Source organism: Coturnix japonica, chromosome 2, assembly GCF_054131305.1.
Source record: "Coturnix japonica strain WE chromosome 2, WE-NBRP24, whole genome shotgun sequence".
Taxonomy (NCBI): domain Eukaryota; kingdom Metazoa; phylum Chordata; class Aves; order Galliformes; family Phasianidae; genus Coturnix; species Coturnix japonica.
The window spans coordinates 93682231-93700807 of record NC_140664.1 but is presented as its reverse complement, the minus strand read 5'-3'; the positions used below and the strand labels follow the sequence as shown (position 1 = coordinate 93700807).

The 18577-nt window shown below is 39.6% G+C and overlaps 1 protein-coding gene across 20 annotated transcripts in view; it reads right to left on the bottom strand.

Annotated features, from left to right (window-relative positions):
• Window positions 1-18577, bottom strand: part of LOC107309443 (poly(rC)-binding protein 3-like) — a 465303-nt gene that overhangs the window by 149626 nt on the left and 297100 nt on the right. For all 20 annotated transcript variants that reach the window (XR_014943608.1, XM_085540380.1, XM_085540385.1 and 17 more), the window contains one exon: window positions 15556-15658. The gene's annotated coding sequence lies outside the window, so the exon portion shown is untranslated. The remainder of the gene's footprint in view (window positions 1-15555; window positions 15659-18577) is intronic.

Sequence of the window (18577 nt, the reverse complement as noted above, 5' to 3'; positions counted from 1 at the left end):
GGATGATATATAAGGAATATGATGCAGCAGTAAAATGGAGAGAGAGAGAGAGAAAGAGAGTTAACTTCATGGCATCTGTGTTTAAGTCTCTCTTCCCCGGACTGTCAAGGTTCTAGGACAATCGAGTTATTTGACAGCAGTGTCACAGAAGTTACAATTTATGAGCACAGCCATGAGCACTACAAGCCCTAAACCAGGTTGCAGCAATGCTGACCTGAACACAAGCAGAACAGACACTCATCCTCCAGCTTAACTAATCAGGTTTCTCTCTACGTAGAGCACAAGTCCATAAATCTCTACACAGATGACATGCTCAGCAGGGAATTAAATGGCTGACAAAGAGCTGAATGGAAGCACCCCATGGGATAACCAGTGTATCTACATTGAGTTATATGTGGGTACGGCAGGGCAAAGGCATCGTCATCTCCTGCAAGGAAATGGATTGGAATTCTTTTCTCCGAAAATGCTCATTAGATGTCCCATTTTAAAAGATATTTAAGCAAACATAGAGATGCACCTTTATGACATTAATATAGGCTGGGTTTTTCAATAGCATTTCATAATGCTAATTGCCCACTTTCCCAGAAGAAGAATAACTGTAGCATACAGAAAGATGTGATTATCCTAAAAGTATAGTGATCACGCAGGATAGAAACATCCAGATATAGACTAACTGCTTGGGGTGCTTCCTGGCCTAAATCGCAGTATCACATCTAATATCCTGGATGCAGAAGACAGTTAAAGGACAGAAATGATGATCATAAAATAAAGTACTGAAATGACTATTCAATTCCTATTCTGTGGCAGAAATTGTGATGTTGGTTATTATTGGCCTTTCATCCTTCAGCAGGTGTCTTTGAAATACCACTTCTAACTTGACTGATGTGCCTCTGAAATAGTTTCTTAAATCTGAATGCCTCCATTACCAATGTACAATGGAGATACCTTCTGAGTTTCTGGTTTTTGTATTAACCAGTTTTATTTCTCAGTGTTTTCTTTTTCAATGCTGTCTCTCCTGTGGTTAAGGTATAGAAACGCTTCTTAGTGCATCTGTGTAATAACACAAGGCTCGATATATATTTTCTGTCAGTGTTTTTATTCACCGAGATACTCACTGACAGTATTTTATTTAAAAGTTCAGTGAGTTTTATGAATTCTCATAATGGACTTCCATTCTGAGGAAGCATGTTTCTGCCTCCACTTCTGTTAATCCTGCTAATAAAGGCTAATGTCATTTATTGTTAGGAAATTTAAAGAGTCATATTTTGATGATGATGATTTGCAGAAGAGAAAATATTTTATTTTTTTCTGTGGCAATAGTGCAGCTTTTATGCTAAGGATATTAGAAGGCAGATAATCAACTTGGATATTGCAACAACAGATTTTTGATTCTGAAGGATAGAAAGAGATTAATTAGTTCCATGCAATATTTAGATTTCTCCTCAGGTGTACAGGCTGGGCTATCTCCTCCACTTACATAACTTCTCTTTTGAAGGAATCATTAGAGACTCTCTAGTAAATTACCAAACTAAATTCCTTGGGCCTTTCCATAGCAGAGTATGAAGCATTAGTTATCTACTGCCAGGTTAAACTCTGCGATCTGCTGAGGGCATCTCCTAATCAACTCTTATCTTCCTAACTGGTTGACTATGCTGCACTCCAAAGCAAACTTCTGTCTGTCACGTAGCTAATGTTTGACAAATCCTCATTGATTTCTATTTACTTAAATAAAATAACAAATCAATCAGTGTGAAGAAAAAAAACACCCAACATCCTACAGCCACTTCTACTGCCTTCTCTAGTGTGCAAAGTATCTAAGACTCACAGAAGAGCCAGCATTCACTTTATATGCAACAGTTGGTTTTGCACATAGGTTTCATAACATTATTCCTCCCTGTTTTCCTTGCTCTGCCTGTAGCTGTGCCTGTGGACACACTAAAATGCATCAGGCAAAAACAGTTTATTTTAAGTGGTTCGAACTGTGGGTCTGAGCTGGGCTGGCTAAGTTTGCAAGTTTCAGGCCAAGGAGCAATCATATGAGGCACTCTGTGTGCAATCCTTCGGGCAGCGCTTGCAGCTGAGGGGTAGTAATGGCATTAGAAAGCAGAAATGACACTAACCAAAACAGCTGGATCCGAGAAGGTGCCATCCTGCTGCAGCTGTAAAATTTATGCCTCAACGATCATTAGGTGAGAGAAAAGCCAATCACAAAAAAGAGATATGACAGGGAAGATTTCTGTAAATATCTTCAAAAAAGTTCAAGTATGTTACATCTATCAATTTGTTATATGCTATCCTTCGATTTCAATAATTGCCAGCCAAACTCTTGTAAATATAGAGAGCAAAAATTTCTTATACCTATGTAATCCTCAAATAAATACTTTTTTTTTTTTTTTCCCCTCCTGTGGTGTAAGTTCACCAGCTTAGACTTTTTCCTAGCATTTAGTATTAAAAACCCTTCTAACATCAAAAGCTAAATCTATTCCTAAATGTTGTTCCTGTACTGGCATATGTTTTCGGCAAAGATTTAGGCCAGAGAAAACAATATTATTAGTTCTTAGCCATAAGCACCTCTATGTGCAATTTATAAATGAAAGCATCAAGTCAATAGCATGTCTTAAAATCGAGTGGTCATTTGATGGACTTTTTCTTCCAGCCTCCAAGCCAGCTGAAGCGGTTCCCTTCCTGCCAATGCACACTCAGTTGTACTACTCAGGGTGCTACTCCACAAAGCAGATGAGAACATCTACCTCCTTTATAGGAGGACTTTGAGAGAAAAAATGTGATGGGTAACTTCCCTTGGTGACTAAACCAGTTCAGTGTTCAGTACAGAAAAACCTGTACAAGCACAGTGTGATGAAAAGGGGCAGAGACAAGTGAAAGGTTGTGGGCAGCTACCTGTGATCAGCTTGTGGCAACATGAACAATACCCATGGAAGTCTAAATTGGTGTCTGGCGCAAGTCCTGCACCCCACTCAGCACTGCCATATAGAATCATTAATGCTGGAAAAAGCCTCTAAGATCATTTAGTCCAACCATCAACCCATCACCAAGATGCCCACTAACCCTGTGTCTCAGTGACAACTATCAACTAGAATTGATTAATTTGCATTAATACTAATATGTATACATATATATATATATATAAGTTAAGTTTTAAACATAATAATTAAATACTAATAATGTGATCCTTAATTTAATAGTCATTTAAAACTTTTATCAAGTAAAAGGAATACTCATGTATATGCACCATATTTTAACACCTTTAAAGAACTTCATCTAGAAATACAACAGGAATTCTTATGCAATGAAACAGACCCTTATAATTCAATGCAGTTCACCTGTTGAATTACTGAAGCATGCCAGAATATCACCTAGAAGACTTCTCAGAATTACTCCTTCAAGATATCAACCTGTTGTACAAACACACAAACACGCAGTGTCAGATATAAGACATGTTAACCTAACATTGACTTAAAGCTGTTTTATTTTCTGGACTTCAAATTGAGGTCTGCAGGTATTTCTCCCCCCTCTCAATGCTACACCAGATCTCAAAGCAGAAGGTAGTCAGGGGGTTCCTAGATTCTTCTAGATTGCACCACAACATGAATTTATATGTTAAAAGTGTATGGCACCACTTCTGAAGTTGTGCCATAGGGACATAGGGGACTGGAGAAGAACTGAGAGAGATTGCTGCCAATCCCAGCCCCTACAAAGGAGAAGCTGTGTTGTCAGAAATGAGGCTCTGGAGGAGGTTCAGTCATCCCATCAGCACAACCTGTGCTGTAGGGGCAGTGACTTTGGCTGTAAAGTTTTAACTGTGATCATTTAAAGACACCCATGTCAGACATAAACAAGGTTCTGCACACTTAAAAATTGTCTGCTTCTTCCAGCTACATTGGTCAGTGCAATAAAAGACGATGCCCTCTTCTCTCATTTTCCATTCATTTATAATTAAAAACATCAGTTTGAAGCAAAGAAAAAATATTTTCACATCCAAAAAGAAAAATCACAAGGAAACTAAATCAAAACAAGGAACTGCCTGCCTCTTCCAGCAGATACGAATATGACAAAGCTAATAATTGTAATTAAATTTGTACCTCTTATTATTTTCCAGAGCAAAATACAAATTATCTGAGTGGCTGCAATTAATCCTTTAAGCAAAGCCACAGGATGGGATCTCTGAGTCTCACTTTCAATCAGAAAAACAAAATTCTGGAAGGAGTAAAGCTACAGAAAGATGCTGTTACATGGTACAGTACTGATCGAGCTTTACAAGTAAGCGATGGGGAGCAAAGGCACAACAGACTGAAATACTGTTTTTCATCACTTGGTGGGCAGTATTTAAGAACAGTGGAAAAACAGGGATGTGTTCCAGCCAACAGCAGAAGAGCCGCTGTACTGATTTTACAGATTGATATGACATCAGATTTTAACAACAGAAACAGTAGCACTGGTCTTAGCAGGCATTATCATCTACGAGGAAACATTGTGAAAGCCTTTCTGGCTATTATTTTATTAAACAATAGTTTATCAAAGAAGTTTCATGCCTGATCGTTTTGTTCCAAGTATTTAATGACAAGCAAAGCTCTAGAAGCTCTCTCTCATCATCCTTCTGGACTCCGATTTCTCATGCAGACTCTCATTTAGGTTTTAATATTAAATAATTTACTCACATTGCTCTCATGCCATTTTTCCTCCTTCGGAAAAAGGTAATTTATGATACATGGCTGAAGAACCAATCCACAAAGTTGTCTTCTGAGCGTAGCAGCTGAACGCGACACACAGTTGTGGAATTATTCCTCTCAATATACTCACGGGAATGAACTGGTAGCGCTCTGCATATTGTTCTGAGCATAATGGGAAATGCCATCCAGGCCAGGAAGGGTGTAAAACTCGTTTCCCTGATTGGCTGTTCATCTCAAACTGCCTGGCAAAGGTTTGAAATATGCAATGCAGGGAAGTGATATTATGTGGCATTCATTCAATTTACCTGCAGTGCACTCCAGGGAGCCACGCTATTAAACAACAGCTCCAACGGGTCAATAAAGTTAACTTAATTAAATTGCTTTCCCTCCCACTTCTCCAACTAGCAAGATTTAGGGCACAGGGACACAGCACTGCTTATAAATAAAAGAATGATTTAGCTAATCATTTGATGAAGAAAGACATATTTTTGTCAATAATCCTTCAAAGCAGGAAACTACTTTAAATTTAAAATAGTCTTGCAGGATAAGGGAAGAGACAATACTTACTAATAAATAGCCATTAATATATTTTTCAAGTCATGTCAATTAAATCCACTCCTTAAAACTTAAAACACAGTGACTGCAGTTTCTGCTCCATGAAACTGAAAGTACAATATCTTAAGTGTAAGATATGAAACACAGCGCACAAAAAATATCACCAATAACTAAGGCTAACAAACATGACAGTTGAGGCAATGTTTACAGATAATTTGCAACCTCATCACACATTCAAATACTCATTCTGAAACCTCTGAGGCCGCTGGTCTATTTGTTGCTGCATGTTTCAAAAAGCTACAGTTAAAACTGGGGTAGTTGTTTCTCACATTGATATTTACGTATTACTCATTTTTCCCCAGGAGCTCCATTGCTTGCTCATGGGGAATACAGACATGAGTTTTGGAGTGGATTGTGCTGATATTATACATGCACAGAATCACACAGAATCACAGAATCACAGAATTACCCGGGTTGGAAGGGACCTCAAGGATCATGTAGTTCCAACCCCCCTGCCTGGCAGGGCCACCAAACATACACATTTACTAGATCAGGTTGCCCAGGGCCCTGTCCAACCTGGTCTTGAACACCTCCAAGGATGGGGCATCCACAACCTCACTGGGCAGCCTGTTCCAGGACCTAACCACCCTTCTAGTAAAGAACTTTCCCCTAACATCCAACCTAAATCTTCCCTCCTTCAACTTAAAACCATTTCCCCTAGTCCTGCTATTATCAGCCCTTTCGAAGAATTTACTCCCCTCCTGGGAGTAAGTTCCCTTCAGGTACTGAAAGGCTGCAATGAGGTCACCCCGCAACCTTCTCTTCTCCAGGCTGAACAAACCCAACTCCCTCAGCCTGTCCTCATAGGGGAGGTGCTCCAGCCCCCTGATCATCTTTGTGGCCCTCCTCTGGACCCTTTCCAAAATCTCCATGTCTTTTTTGTACTGAGGACTCCACACCTGGACACAGTACTGCAGATGGGGCCTCACAAGAGCAGAGTAGAGAGGGACGATCACCTCCCTATCCCTGCTGACCACCCCTCTCCTGATGGAGCCCAGGATCCCGTTTGCTTTCCGGGCTGCCAGAGCGCACTGCTGGCTCATGTTAAGTTTCTCATCTATCAGGACCCCTAGGTCTTTTTCAGCCGAGCTGCTCTCAAGGACCACTCCTCCCAGCCTGTACAGGTGCCTGGGGTTCTTCCGGCCCAAGTGCAAAACCTTGCACTTTGCCGTGTTGAACCTCATTAGGTTCACCCGAGCCCAGCTTTCCAGCCTGTCAAGGTCCCTCTGAATGGCATCTGTTCCCTCCACCGTATCGACTGCACCACTCAGCTTGGTGTCATCAGCAAACTTGCTGAGGGTGCACTCCATTCCCTCATCGATGTCATTAATAAAGATGTTAAAGAGCACCGGTCCCAAGACAGACCCTTGAGGGACGCCGCTCGTTACCGGCCTCCACCTGGACATAGAGCCATTGACCACCACCCTCTGTCTGCGGCCTTTCAACCAATTGCTTATCCATCTAGTTGTCCACCCATCAAATCCACCTCCCTCCAATTTGGAGATGAGGATGTGATGGGGGACCATGTCAAAGGCCTTGCTCAGGTCCAGGTAAATGACATCGGTCGCCTTCCCTTCATCCACCAACGCCGTCACTCCATCATAGAAGGCCACAAGATTAGTTAAGCATGACCTTCCCCTGGTGAAGCCATGCTGGCTGTCTCGGATCACATGCTTGTTCTTTATGCGATCAAGCATGTTGTCCAGGAGGATCTGTTCCATAATCTTCCCAGGCACAGAGGTGAGACTCACCGGCCTGTAGTTACCCGGGTCGTCCCTGCTCCCCTTCTTGTAAATGGGAGTGACGTGACCCTTCCTCCAATCATCCGGAACCTCACCTGACAGCCACGACTTCTCAAATATGATGGAGAGCGGCTCAGCAACCACCTCAGCCAGCTCCTTCAGAGTGCACCCTCTGCTCTGTCCCATAAGTGTTCCTTGCCTTGCCCCAGCCTTCCTTTTGTGCACGCTGAGCAAAGGCATGATAAGCATTAGCAGCTAGATCCTTTAAAGATTTCTTTTGTGCTGTTTATAGTCTATCCTCAGTGAGATTTTGTCTGCAAGTAGATGGAGAATTTTGTGTATCTTTGCCTCCAGGATCTTTACTGTTTCCTATGAAGTTCTTGGAGCTGGCCAGAGCTCCTACGAGCAAGCAAAGAGAAAGGGACACTTGTAAAGGCACATAGACACAGTTTAATTTAGGAAGTATGAAAATACAAGAGGCAAAAAAATCATCCCTTTATGCTCTCACGGCCAATTTTGACACTACAGGCATTCTCAGTGTCCTAGTCTGACAAGGGGTCTGAGGCTGTCATTTCCTCCTCCAGCTCAAATCCTCTAGTTTTCAGTCCACTGCTCTTTGTTCTGCTCAGACCCCATCCGTCCAGCTACAGTGGAAGGTCTGATCTCAAGCCAGTGAAATTACAGGGCTCAGCATCCTTACAATTGAGTCCTTTCTCTGATTTTCATATGAGTTATTTTGCCTCCTACTTATTCACAACACAGGCTAGAATGGCAGCAGCTTTCCTTCCCATCCTTACAGACAGAACAGCATTAGCCATACGGAGTCAAACATCACCCTGTAAGAACTCCCACTGAATACCACAAACCAAAACTAAGATTAAACATATTTATTGTGATGATGTGTCAAGCTCTACTTGGTAAGAGCAGCCCTTTGACTACTGGATATTCCAGGATGTGTTATTTCATCAACCCCTTGTCAAATCGAGAGTCCACAAGGCACAAAATGTATACATAAACATAAAAATTTAAAACTACACAGAGAAATCCAATATAAAACTCCACCTGTCTGGAGGAGTTATCTGTCAAAGAGACGGTATTTGCTTAAATACCACAATGCAATGGAATGTTTGATGAGAAGGCCTGGCAGCATCAGGTCTTCCCTTACCCTGCACAGTTTATGCAGCTCCCAGGGGTGATGTGTATGTGACCTCTGGGAGTGTACGGGGGGGTGGAGGGTGACACTTTGCGGCTTCCTGTGCATCTTCCTGCTGATAGAGCTCAGCCTTAGAAAGAGATCTATTCACAGCATCCAGAAGTGCCAGGAAGGGGAGGGAGGGCACCATTACAGGACAACAGCAGCCTTTTGGCTAGGACTGTACACATTGTACCATACTTCCAGTTCTTTGCCCACCTGTACCCTGACAATACAGGCAAAGAATGTGCCTAATAAACGTTGTTAACTTTTAACTGCTTATTCACATTACAATACAAAAATAATATTTATTTAGAGGTACTTAAAACTCTGTTTAGCCAACTCTGCTCTTCAGCCTGACAGTGTTTGCCATGTCATAACAGAATGTGGAAATTACAGAATGGGACTCCTTAAAAAGTCATGAAACACATTCACTCTCTAGCCCACATTCCTTGTGCTGTCAGGAATGTGCAGCCCTTTGCCAGAGCCATACACCACAAGCAGGGCCCCAAGAGCTGGCTGCTGAAGGCACGGTGTCACAGATGCATACCACAACCCCAGGGATCAGCATACTTCAGCAGCATGGCTTTCTTCTATTTTTATTTTGTAGGTGATACCACAGTAGCCTATTCTGCAAGAGATGTGCAGTGACCTTACTGGAGAGGAGATGCTGGGGCAGCTCCCTTCACCTACAGAAATGAGAACAGATGTTCACAATGATCCTTCCTACCTTTGTGAACTTAACCTAAATCAGGAAAACAGTTGCCTTCCTCTGACACCAGAGAGAAACAGACACCTCTGAAGGCCCACTTAGACCCCGAGTGAACCAGAGGGACCAGTTTTGTCCACCATTACTCTATACTAACTGGAAGAGGAGCCTGAGGTTTTGCTTTCTCTTAGCTTAGGTGCTTCAGTTATATTCTAGAAGCTAGGAAGATATAGATCTCTGGGACCTTTGAGCATTGGCAGAGAGACTGTGAGGACAGCACCCATCAGGACCTGATTCCCCAGCTCCTTCGTATTGCTGCATACATTCTCAGCAAATGGTCCCTGTACAGTTCTGTGGCTCACACAGTTACACTTGCTAGATAGGACTTCTCAACTACCAGTACCCAGGTGCTATGTAGTTACAGCAGTGCCCCTTCTAGGCCATGGTCATGTTTCTGTGGAGAATGGCAGGGCTGTAGTGTGGCCTACACATGGTTGCAGGGCAGATGGTGACACCCATGGGTTAAGCATTGAGTGCCAGCAGCACAGCTGGGCAATATCCATGCCGGCACTAAGTCTAAGAAAAAAAAGCACTTCAAAAGCAATGTTAGCACATCTGAGCTGGACAGAATTTCTGCCTTTTTATGTCATGGACAACTGGTATTCCTCATCTGCTTGGAGGCCCCTTAAGACTGAATATCTCATTCAGCTGTCCCCTCTGCTGTTCCCAAAGCCAGGCTATAGTGACCCTTCATTTCTGTTTATGCATGTATCTGCAAAACTCCAAATTGGCAAAGACAGGTGTCACAGGTGCTCAGCATCTCTCATGGACAAGGTCTTTATTTGCTATACCTATCAGCTCAGTCAACTAGCATCCTGTCAGACTGTGTGCAAGTATACTTCAGCCAATATCAAAATAGTATCTATTTGTTCAGCAATATTCCACATTGAGTTACTGTTATGCTGTAGAGAAAGAGGACTGTGATCAGTGCTGTTTGTCTACATAACTGCATTCATTACCAAACAACTGTTGAATCAGAGGCAAATGTTTTTTTATTTAGTTTACCAAAATTCATCTGAATTTTCCTGGGCCTTTTCCCATAGCAGAGGCTATAAGGCCATTTTGCTTCATCCTGCAGAAAGTCTGCTAGAAAGTTGAGAAAGATAGCTTAAAGGAAATCCATTTAACATTAAGGAACTGGAGAGGCACCTGACATTCAAAACTGACTTCTAGGAAGTGAAGCAGAGGCCACATACATAAGCTTCCTCTTTCTTCATATCATATAAATTACATTTGTAAGAAAATACACTGAATTTCACCAATGACATACATGGAATTACATATGTGAAAGATTAACATTAGCTTTAAATTAGCCCTTTATTAACATCACTACCAAAGAGGGTTCCATTGCAGTTTCTTGGATGTCACCTTGAATTTAAAAACTGAGACAAAAATATTTATGTTCCCATGGTCTTGTACTGGAATTCATTAAATATCTCTTTTTCTTTACAATAATAATCTTGGCTATTTTCACTAAGATATTACACAACATTTTGCCTTCTTTATGCCAGTTAGAATAAAGAGATCAACACCAATGTGTAAATCATTTGTTTTCTTAGGTAGAATACTATTTCAATTACTTATTGACCCAAGTGTTTGCAAATAGTCATGTAAGGTAGGGCTGTTTACTTAAATTTCTGTTGTGTTATAGACAGTCTGGGTAAATATTGATTTATTGCTTTTTAATGCAAGAACAGATTTGTTTTAAACTGTTATTTACCCTCATTTCTTGTTGAATATTTTAAACTAGAAACATTTTTCAAATTAAACATTTTTTTAATAATCCTATTTTAAAATATAAATTTTAAACAATGTACTGTCAACTTTCCTTTAATTGATTTACATTAAATAACATGCAGTATTCCAGTATTACATATCTGTTGGCAGTGATTTACAGAATGGTTTACAGTCACATCACTAGGCTGGGAGAGTTTGAGTGATTGAGAAAACAGCCTCTAACTAAGTGTCAAGCCCAAGTTTGATAGCTGTAGTTTCCCCTACAGTTGCAGAGAAGATGTTTTCTTCATTCAGGCTAGTTCTGCTCAATCGCTACTCTATGCAAAGCTACTTCTCATGAGATGTTAAAAGCAAAAAATCTTGTTTTCCAGTGTAGTTAAAACTTCATAGCAAAGGCTGAAATCTACTTATTTTAAAACCTTGCATGACAGGGTAAACAAAAAAACAAATATGTACTCTTTACTCAGTACAAAGAATGGCTATTTTGACCAACATATCGGCTTAATTAAATAAAACAAATACACATGTAATAAAGATGAAATGTCAGTAATTGCTTCTAATAGAACAAAAGCAGGAGCTTTCATATAATTGCCTAAAGATCACGTAGTCCAGCTTCACCTTTCCAAACAGAAGTAGCAAATAATAATAGTAATGGTCAAAATAATCCCATATATTATATTCTTACAACAGTGATGCAGCAGTGATAAATGATTTATTGCCCATTGCTATTTGGACTTTGGGAAGTATGTTGCCTATCAACAACACTGTAAGCAAGGAGAATACAAAGTTAGAGGAAATTAACCACTCTCACTGGGGTCATAATGTACTTCCCAGTCTAGATTATCAAATAAGTGAGGTCACTCACTGTATTATCCACTGCTGCACTGTGGCAGAAAATCAAACCACTTTAATGATACCAGCTGAGAGGGACCAACACTTTTCCAGGAAACTAATTAAAAAGTAAGCATGCAAAAGAAAGACCAGGTGATGATTTCAATTATGTTCCTTTTCTGCTTTTCCCCATGACAGGGCCATCAAATTGTATCTCAGAGGTTTTTTTAAATAGCCAAAGCAGACAGAGCTCCTCAAATCTGTTGCAGACATCAGCGTACTAACAATTTCTGAGGCCCACTTCTGACCCTCTCTGATTCCCAACACTCTTTTCTTAAAGCAAAGACATTAGAACACAGTATTCTAGAATCACTCTGAAGCCAATCTCTCAAACAAAACAACAGCCCCCATTCTATGCAATCCATTTTCTCACTCAGATTACTTATTTGCTACAATTCATGATATCTTCCCCCCCCCCCCCCCCACTCAAAGGTTAGAAACTCTTTGGAACACACCTTTCCTTTCTCCCAGTCAAATTTGTATTCTTTAGCCTTAAATTCAGTATTCTATTTCGCATAGCTGGCCTGAGGTTACCAGGCAACCCATGTTGCTCACTTACAGTAAGGGGCCTGGACTCTGCATCATCTGCAAATTTCCTTGACAGGGATATTCTGTCAGCTTCCAAGTTGTCTGAAAAATGCTGAAAATGTGTCTGTGAACATTACGGAAACCCACTGCAAGTGCCCTCCCTCACCTGTCCTGTAATCAGAGGTGAGGGACTTGAGGTAAAACACTCCTCCGTAGAGGAAATTGGAAGTCATTCCTCAGTAGAGGGAATTAACACTGAACTAAGCAGGTTACTACTAAAATTCTGCTCTACAAAAATAAATAAATAAATAAACAAATAAAGAATCAGACTATCACTATTTCAACCTATGCTTTGAACCAGCCTGTCTGCCTTCACTAATTCTGTAACATCTGACTCAAAACACAGGACTCTTTCTTGGTTAACATAGATCAGTTATGTTAACCCAAGTAGAGCCTTTCCCCCTTGCCCTCTCATTTCAAAATGAAAACTTTCTCTTTCTCCTTCCAGACTGACTATTTAATATTTATTTCTTATCTTGTTGAGATGCTAACTCAGTTTTGCTCACAGTGCTGATATGCATGGCGCCACATACAGATTTGGTAATTCAGATATTAGGATTGGATTCACAATGTGGCAAACACTCTCAGCTTCCTTATGATTTGCTTTTTGTGGCAAACAAGACAAAGCTCTGAAATTTTAGCGTAGAGACAAATAGAAGCCAAAATAGCTGGAAATCAAGCAAACCAGTAGAAAGACAGAAACTGATTTTGCAATTGTGAAACCATGGGAAACTGAGAAAGATCCTGCCAGGTCATCTACCTGTATAGAAGGTGGAATTTCAGGTTTGCAATCTACAGCTTATATGCCTTAAATATAATTTCATTAAAAGTAATATGAACTCAAAGTTTCTTATTCCTGCATTTTCACAACTTCATGTAAATAGCACATATTTACATCACTTTTTTTCCTCTTTTATATTAAATAAAGTACTAAATATCTTTTATTCTGGAGACTGTAGGCAGCTAAATTTGCTTAATTATGATACATGAGGTAATGATTGTATTCTCTTCATTGTTATTTCAGAAAGATGCAGAGGCAAGAAGTGATAATGTACTTAAATTTCATTACCTATTATGCACAGGGTGATCAAATATGATCATCAAGGCTGAGCCAGAATGTAACCAGGCATTCAGTTTCATAAAATCCATTTGGTACACTGAAGAGGATTATATTCCAACAAGAAGTAAATAACATAATATTTACAGTAGCTATATGAAACCACAAAGAAAGATAGAGTTATGTGGTAGTGATAGGAGACTTTTTGTTGCTATTTTGGTGAAGCAGTCTCTGGGAACAGATTTATATATATTCACATATATAAAGTATATATAAATATCTACATATAAAGTCCATCACTTAAACAAGGATGATTGGACTCTATTACTTAGAAATATTTGTTTTAAGATATAATTTCTTAGAGACCTTTCTCTTTATGAGTAAGAAAACATTAAGAAGTTCTGAGGTTTTCCTCCAACATGTTCCAAACAGAAAGCAGTTTTGCCTTCTGTTCCTCTTAACAAACAGTAAGGATACTCTTCCTTCCTCCTCTACAGTAAGTTGTTCTTTTCCTTCTCATTCTTCCAATCTGATTAAGCCTCTCCTCTTATCATGGAGGCTGCCCACAGATGTTATTGTTCCCAGCACTTATAAAATGTTTCCAATTCCCTTTCCCTAAGTTTACTTGGATTTCTGAACTTCTACAGGAGCTCCACAATTTTTGAGAGATACCAGCATAAGATTTTTTATCTCAGAGTTTTCATCTTGGACTTTGCTCAGATTGAGCAACTTGTTGGTTACTTTGAAAGGCTTCAACAGTTTTGAAAAAAGGATTTCCTATTGTTCCATGATGATGGAAGCCAGGGATCGGAGCAGCTTCTCCTCCCATTTCCTTCCATAGTCACAAGACAATCCAGGAAATCTAACAGTAATAGGCAAACTAATTTTGAAGGCCCTTTTCAAGGTTTGAGTTTCTCACTTTACATCAAATAGCAACAGTATGATGTATCAAGACTGGCATGAGAAGGTTTAAGAGCAGGTATAAATTTAGTAGAATGCAAGGGAATATGAGAAAGACAATGCGGAGCAGGAAGAAGAAAGCAAGGCTGGTATTGCTACAACATAGATAATAGCAATGTTACATAAACAATTTTTTTCTGTTTTTTTTTCTTTTTTTTTTTTTTTCCCCTGATATAACCTAGGTAGACTGCATTACGTAAGGTACTAATTTTAGTCAGGTGCTAGCAAGTTTATGACATACAGAACCCTAAAGGTAGGAAAAGATCACTAAGATCACCAAGTACAACAACCAGCCCAATCTCACAGTGCCCACTAATCATGTCCCTCAGTACCACATCCACATGGTTCTTGAACACCTCCAGGGATAGTGATGCCATCACCTCCCTGGGTGTCCTGTTCCAAACCACTACCAGTTTTTATTTGAGAAAAATTTTTTCTAATATCCAACACAACCCCCCCTTGGTACACCTTGAGGCCAGTACCTATAATCCTACCAGAGGTTGTACAAGTCTGAGACTAAGATGCTTAATGTTAAAAAGATACCAAGATGTACAGAGAGAGTAGGGGAGATGAAATGGGAAAAGAAAGCTTACAACCACAGTTATTGTCAGAAATATGCACAATTGGTTGGATCTGAAAATGATCCACTAGAATCTTAATGTTCAGTACCAAAGATCTGTGTGTTGCACAGCAAAAGCATCACAGAAGAAATCACTACTAGAACCTCAGGTGAAGGAGCCAAGTGTCAACTTGTATTTTAAGGTTTAGAAGAAATTACTGTTCCTATGTTCTTCACACACAGTACATTTCTCCTCTTAAAATGTATTGAGCTTGCTCAATTTTTAATGATCTGAAGTAGCAGTATAATTTGGGGCAAAGGAAAATTATATGCAAGAACTCTCTTAGGTATCCATGCAACCTCCATTGAACTTTAGGTTCTCATTTACCAAAACAAATAACATTTGTAAGTTCCCTAGGTGAAGAACACAATTGCAAAGGGATGAGCATTTGCTGCCACTGATGTCACAATTCAATTGCCAGAAATAAATATTTAAGCACATCCTGCTGTGAGGAGAAAGTGCTAAAACATCTAGAGATACAACTATAGTACCACTGCCACAACAAGGTGGAATGAGGTAACTGAGAATTTCATCTCAGCTATCTGCTCATTTACGCTGATAGATTTCATTCAGACTTTCACACCATACAATTCACTCTCATTCACTTGGCACAGAAAATGAGCATGGTCATTCATATAATAAACACAGAGAAAATATAAATCACAGAGAAAACAGAACTTGCAATGAAGAACTTACTTATCAGAAGACCAGTGATATTTTAAAGAACTTGTGGTCGTTGGTGAATTTTTGCAGTCACTTTGTGGTCTCAAGGAAGAAGTCTAAAGATGTTGAGTATGTTCTGAAAGGAAGAATAATCGAAGACTTATCAGTCATTTCAGCTGTCAAGTATTATAACAGAACTTTTCTAAAAGAATGTACTCATTTTTTTCCCTTAATGGGGTTCTTCACCCCAAAAATAATCCTTGATCCTATCACTGAATCTGCAGAGTTTATGGAATTCAAAACAAACTGCTCAGATCAGACTTCCTGGGGCATGCAGAATAAATAGCGCACAAGAAATCAGAACAGTGAGAAGAATAATTATTTAATTTCTTTTCTGGCATATCTCCATTTCTAAGCAATTTGAAGTGTAAGGAAACAGAAAATATTAAAGAGATCAGTCTCCTTTCAGGTTTAATAAACCAATGTGCTGGAGTAATGACTTTCTGAAACAGGCCCACAAAATCACATCCCCAAATGTCTTTCAAGTCATTGCCTAGAGTTCCTTGGCTATCTTTTGGACTAATTCATGTACTCAGCCTCCTTATTTGTCTTCTAATAGCAGAAGATAGAGCTATGTACTCAGTGTGTTATCCCACATTTCAAGTGTAGCTTCCTAATTTCCAGACATCCCTACCAGACAGGACAGTTGCATGGTTTGAGGAGCTATCTCACCTCTACAAATCTGAGTGAAATTGACAAACTGGGAGATGATCAACCCTTCCATTGACTTGGTCTGTGCAGGAGAGGGACACCTTGCTGTAGTGCAGAATCACAGTTACTCAGCTTTAAAAGAGTAACATTGATTAAAGCTGGCAGAAAACATTGGGAAGGCTCTGTCCACTATGCTGGATCCACTCTGACAGTAGGCAAAGGGAAATAAAGTTCAGCAATGAGAAGCTCTGGAAACTTGGTACATGTCTTTCACTGAAGTCAGTACTCTTTGCTATTGCACTGGGTTTATGTAACAAGGCAGCAACTGTTGTGATGAGACCAGTGGATATTTCTGTTCCAGACAAAATTGATTTCAGTTTGTCCGGCCACTAGACCAACTGGATTACTGGAGCTGCCAGCAATCAACCTCAGCATATCAACTTCTGTAAAAACATATTTAAGAAAGTGCAAAACACTCTGTTTGGTAACTGTGAAAGAGAGCTCTGAGAAAAACCATAACTACTCTGAAAACACTGAGGTTGAAGAAGTATGGGGAGGAGGTGCTTAAGGTGCCAGAGCAGAGATTCCTTTGCAGCCCATGGAGAACCATGGTAAAGCAGATATCCCCCTGAAGTCCACGGAAAGTATCACACAGAACCAGATATCCACATTGCAGCTTGTGGAAGACCCTGTGCTGGAACGGGGAATGATGAAATATAGTTGAGCCTGGAAGGAAAGGTGGTAGGGGGAAGGTGGCTTAATGTTGTTTCTTGCTATCATACTCTTATTTTTAATTGGTAATAGATCATGTTCATTGTTCCATGTTGAGTCTCTTAACAGATAACTGTGAAGTGACCTCCCTGTCTTTATTTAGAACCATGAGCTTTTCCACGTTATTTTCTTCCTCTGTCCTGGTTGAGGATGAGGAATGAGAGAGTGGATGAGTGGTTGCCTGGCTGATGGCCTGGGTCAACTCACCAAAGCTGTAAAATAAAACACCATTCCATCTCAGATCTGTAACATACTAGGCAGGACTGAGACTGGAATGCAAAAACAAACAAACAAAACACACACACAAACATTAAAGTAAACTCTGCCTAGAATGAACAGGGAAAAAACAGAATAAATAAGGTATAGAACTTCTCTGAGAAAGCTATGTTGACAGGAAAGCTTCAAGACTTCCAGCTCTACACTGTTGTGCAGCTACACATTTGAAAACAAGATCTTTTATTAACAAGCAGAGAGATTTACAAAGAGATTCACACTCCATGAGAGTGCTGAAAATATCATTAAAAAAATAAAAATCCTTTCTTGTGACATGACCCTGAATTAATTTTGGTCTGTAAAGAAATTTTCAGCAATAATCATTGAAATAATATAGCAAGTGTTTTGAAGTCAGGTGAGACTTACTGACTTGCAGTAATGTATGTATTCAGTTAGCATTTATTTTAGAAACAACTACTTTATATTTTGTTGTTAGGTTTTTGCAGTCTTGATTTTTTTTAATCCCAGCCCCAGAACTCAATCCTAGCCATTATGATAGTAATAGTACATTTCAGTTATGAAAAAAAATTGAATAGCTATACTTCTCTGTCTGATACTTAAGACTATGTGATGAAATCTCTGTCAAGTTACTATAGCAAAGGAATCTGACTCGGTTTGGATTCTTCTGGATTTAGTTAAGGATAACCCTCTACAGTAGAAAAATTAGCAAAATCCCCTTAGATAAAACTTACAGGATGAACTACTTCCTGAAAGAGTTTCTTGTCAGAATTAATGTTCTGTTAGAATTATCACCAACCTGCTAAACAAATGGGGTCCAAGGGAATCATTCACACCGCTTCACATACTTTAGTGAGAAATCTCTAGAATAATAAAACCCAGAACACTACAACATTGCCAGTGGAACTGAGAGAATATTAAATTCTACTAACAATTATTATGCTTATAGTCAAAAATGGTCTTGTAATTTAGCCCTGCTTTTATGGCTAAATAACTAATGCCTCATATCTGTACCATGGGAAATGCACAAGCACAACAAAACCAGCTTTTGCTAAGGAAAGAGAATTTGGAAAAAGCTTTATAAAAATGTTACCTAGTTTCTCAGCAGCTGTCAAAAAAGGAAATGGTATATTAGGAAATATTAGGAAATGGACAGAGAACACAGCAGAAGAAAACATGATAATGCTGTCATATAAATCCTTTGTCCACATAACTTTGAATACTGAATGCATTTCCAGTCATCTCATCTCAAAGAAGATGGTGGGAAAAGAGGATAAAGAAAACGGTGGTGACGGGATGATCAAAGGTAAGTAATGACTTCTGCACTCAGAAAGAAAAAATA